Source organism: Schistocerca americana, chromosome 5, assembly GCF_021461395.2.
Source record: "Schistocerca americana isolate TAMUIC-IGC-003095 chromosome 5, iqSchAmer2.1, whole genome shotgun sequence".
NCBI classification, from domain to species: domain Eukaryota; kingdom Metazoa; phylum Arthropoda; class Insecta; order Orthoptera; family Acrididae; genus Schistocerca; species Schistocerca americana.
The window spans coordinates 468256846-468261039 of record NC_060123.1 but is presented as its reverse complement, the minus strand read 5'-3'; the positions used below and the strand labels follow the sequence as shown (position 1 = coordinate 468261039).

At 42.7% G+C, this 4194-nt stretch overlaps 1 non-coding gene across 1 annotated transcript; it reads left to right on the top strand.

The window, feature by feature from the left end:
• The first annotated feature begins 3672 nt into the window (after positions 1–3672).
• On the top strand, positions 3673–3745 carry Trnaa-cgc. Its single transcript has one exon. It is a non-coding gene; the product is annotated as a tRNA-Ala (tRNA).
• Positions 3746–4194: the final 449 nt, after the last annotated feature.

The following is a 4194-nucleotide window of genomic DNA, read 5'->3' as shown; positions in this document are numbered from 1 at the left end:
CTTCTTAAACGTCTGTGCTCTGTAACTTTTGCAGTACTGGTGACATCAACCCTTGGAGCCGAAAATGTCAAAACCTGATCTCTTTTCCAACTGTTCGTTCACTAAAACCTTTTCACATTATAATCTTGCAATGGTGCACGTAAGGTGATTTGTGGGGGGGGGGGGGGGGGGGGCAATAGGGTTCTACACTTGTGGGCATGAAGTATTTTTTAATATTTTGGAAGTTGAATGTCGACTTGAAAGTTGCATAAAGAAGTCCAGTTCCAATAGTGCTAAAAACTAAGCTTCGTCCTATTACTCAAATGTTAGGCCATGGTCTATAGAGAATGCTCTACAAAAAAGAATGACACGTTGTTTTAACTACTTAATTGAAACCTATGAATATGACTAACACAAATGCAGGGGCGAAGTCCTTATAATTCAACACAGAAAACAACTTTAGGGCAAGCTCGTCATAAGATTTTACACTGGTATTGATAAAAATGCTATATGTTAGTTTATGCGGTTGACAGTAATAGCAGTACTTATCTGTAAAGGCAGACTGTAAATTTCTTTCCTTACCGCCGAACGAGTCAGCCACCTTGTCCCCGAGACCATGGTCGTCGTTGTTTTGCTGTTGGCACTAAGAAGGCACAAGCTTGACAGACGGTCCTCGCCAGCAGTACTTCTCAGCCACGTCTCCACCCTACGCGTTGTGCTGAAGGAATGGTTTATGGTGCATGGTGTGCAGGTGTGGTTCGTTAGAATATAATGAATCGCCCTACTGCTGGGTAAAACGTAGTTTTTGCAAGAACACCAAGGAGCCTCGTTTTTTCAAAACACTCTTGGCTTGCCCAGACATCATACCAAAATCTGGCCCCTACTTGCATGTTGTTCATTCACTGTCACGAAATCTTCTTTCTTTCCATTTTTAATCAAATATGGGTCAATAATCCTGTAAGTAACGTTATTACACAATCTACGTATGGACTGTAAACTGCCACTTTGGAATAGTCTTCGGACGATGAGCACTGGACATTCGCATTGTATCTGTAACTCTGCCTTCCAGACAATGTTGAAATTTTTATATCTATGCCACATTCTTACAATGATTTTTAAGGTCTCGAAAATGTTTGCGAATTCGTCGTTGCTTTCTCTCTGCCTTTGAAAACTGGCTAGCAGGTCAGTGCTGATGTATCTGTTGACTGAGTGGAGACCCGTTTCACTATTAGCTCTTGATGCGAAGGACACCTTGATATAATTTGTGGACAAATAATAAATGTAGTTGCTGATGTTGTGCTGTCTAGTTGGCTGGCGCGTGATATGGTGTCTCACTTGTTATTTGCAAGTGACTGAGCCTATACTGCCTACAAGATCTCTCTGAATACCCTCATTTATATATATTTGTGTGACCATCTAGATTCACAGAACAATGGAATGTTAGGCAATATTTTCCTACTAAATGCGCATTCCCTAAAGAATCGCATACTTTCTTTTATTTTCCGACATTGTTATGAATCTCTTCGAGGCTATTAATGTCATTGACAACTAAGTTTAGTCTTTTTGATGCACGGTGAAAACAAACAGCTGAAGAATCCATTTCTCTAATCCTAGCCTGCTCTCCTGTTTCATGGTCTGCCATGATCGAACAGCCATCAAAGTGCACGCCAATCAATTTGTTTAAACCAGGAACCAAATTTTTATAAATTTGAAAATAGATGAAGGAATTCCCTCAGCTTCCAACGTAGTTAGCTCTGAAAACCCGAACAGTTCTCCCTTTACTGTAAAGTTCCTTCTCCTCTACAAATCATACTCCCACCGACAACTGTTCTTTCCTATTAATGTCAGCCGTTCCATCAGCTAATAATACAAACGCTGGCAATCTGTGTATCTCATCACCAAATTCTTAGGGTAAAACAGAATCACATGTACTTATTAAATTGTTTTGAACTGTGTAAGATGTATAATTTCCTTTTCCACTACCATCTTGAAAATGATCCTTCAACATTTTGTCGCCTGTAATTATTCTAAACAAGAATAAATCTTAAAAAAAATTTCTTAATTCTTTCCTCTAATGAATAAGTTGTGAGTACCATAAAACATTAAAGTAGCGAGAAACGATTTAAGTTCTTTTTTATTAAACAAAAGCACACTGATCCCAGTATCAAACTGTTCTAACAAGTTTTTATTTCATTTCCAAGGATACACAAAATCTTACCTATAGGTTTGAGATGCTAACTGCTCTTTCATAGCCTCGACCATCTTTTGAAAATGTTTGTAACCTTGGTGAGTCTTTATCACAAGAGCACTAAATATTCCTCCTTTCAAAAGTGGTTCGAAAAGAGTAAAAAACTTGCGAAGCACTCCCTTGAATTTGGCGGTCGTTTTACAGTTTTGCTGTCATCACTGTTCTTTTTGAAACTGGGGCATTTAGGTTTGTTAGCAACTGATACTTAACTTCGGCTGACACTGAACAGTGTACGCATCCGCCTAAAGCAAAGCTGTAATTAACTGCAACTCTCCTGCCGCTTGTTGATAGCAAAAGCCGAAGTAGATGGGTTGGCGTCATCCCACCCTGTAGCGTCAGGTTTAGTTACATCAGCAGACTCAGTACTAATGGTCGAAGAGCACTTTGGCAATGATGCTTCTGACGACTGGCAATGGTAGAGATTCTGGTCGACACATAACGTGAAGTTAGAAGCTTGAGTCAGTATAATCTAGTTGTTGTGGGTCGAAATTTCAAAGTTAATGCACCGAAAATTTTTGGTGAGTTACGGAGGTTCCTTTTCTGTGTAGCAGAAGAACCATTTAGCCCAAACAAAATACTAACATTCATCTCTGAAACGAATAACTTCACAATTTTTAAGAGTAGTCCTATTAAGAGGATGTATAACCTGCCAAGGTAAACAGATTTAATGGTTCAAATGGGTCTGAGCAAACATCTGAGGTCACCAGTCCCCTAGAACTGAGAACTACCTAAACCTAACCAATCTAAGGACATCACACACATCCATGCCCGAGGCAGGATTCGAACCTGCGACCGTAGCAGTCGCGCGGTTCCTGACTGATGCGCCTAGAACCGCTCGGCCACATAGCCCGGCAAACAGATTTAAGGATCTAGTGTCTTCTTCATCAGAAATAATAGTTTATTTCACTTGAAACCTGAACTGTAAAACTGTAATAATTCTGAGTCGACCCAACGAAACAAGAAAACTAAGGGACACTAAATAATAACAATTACACTGATCAGGCAGGACATTACGACTACCTACCTAATAGCCGGTATGTCTACCTTTGAGACGGATAACGGCAGAGACGCGTCGTGACAGGGATACAATGAGGTCTTGGTAGGTCGCTGAAGGGTGTTGGCATCACGTATGCACCAACAAGTCACCTAATTCCCGTAAATTTCGGGGAGGGTGGCGATGAGCTCTGACGACACGTTCAATCGCACTCCAGGTGTGTTCGATCGGATTCAGGTTTGGCGAGCTGGGCACCAGCACTTCAATTGGAACTCTTCAGTGTGTTCCTCGAACCAGTCCGTCATACTACTGGCGCATTGTCTTTTGCTGAAAGATATCACTGCCATCTCGATACATGACCGTCATGAAGAGTTGTACTTGGTCTGCACCCAGCATACGTCATGGTACCTTGCACTACCTCCACTGGACGCCTAGATATCCACGTGCACTGAGCGAGGTGGTGCAGTGGTTAGCACACTGGACTCGCATTCGGGAGGACGACGGTTCAATCCCGTCTCCGGCCATCTTGATTTAGGTTTTCCGTGATTTCCCCAAATCGCTTCTGGCAAATGCCGGGATGGTTCCTTTGAAAGGGCACGGCCGATTTCCTTCCCCATCCTTCCCTCACCCGAGCTTGCGCTCCGTCTCTAATGACCTCGTTGTCGACGGGACGTTAAACACTAATCTCCTCCTCCTCCACGTGCGCGTGCCCCACAGCATAATCGAGCCGCAACCAGCTTTTCTCTGTCCTGCTGTACAGGTGTCAAGGAGCTGTTCCCCTGGAAAACAACGGATGCGCGCACTCGCATCGGTATGATGAAGAAGATATCGGGATTCATCAGACCATGTAAAGCTCTGCCACTGCACCAACGTCCAGTGCCGATTGTCACGTGCCGATTTCAGTCGTAGTTGCCGATGTCAAGGTGTTAACATTGCACGGGTCGTAGATTGTGGAGTCCCATCGTTAGGAATG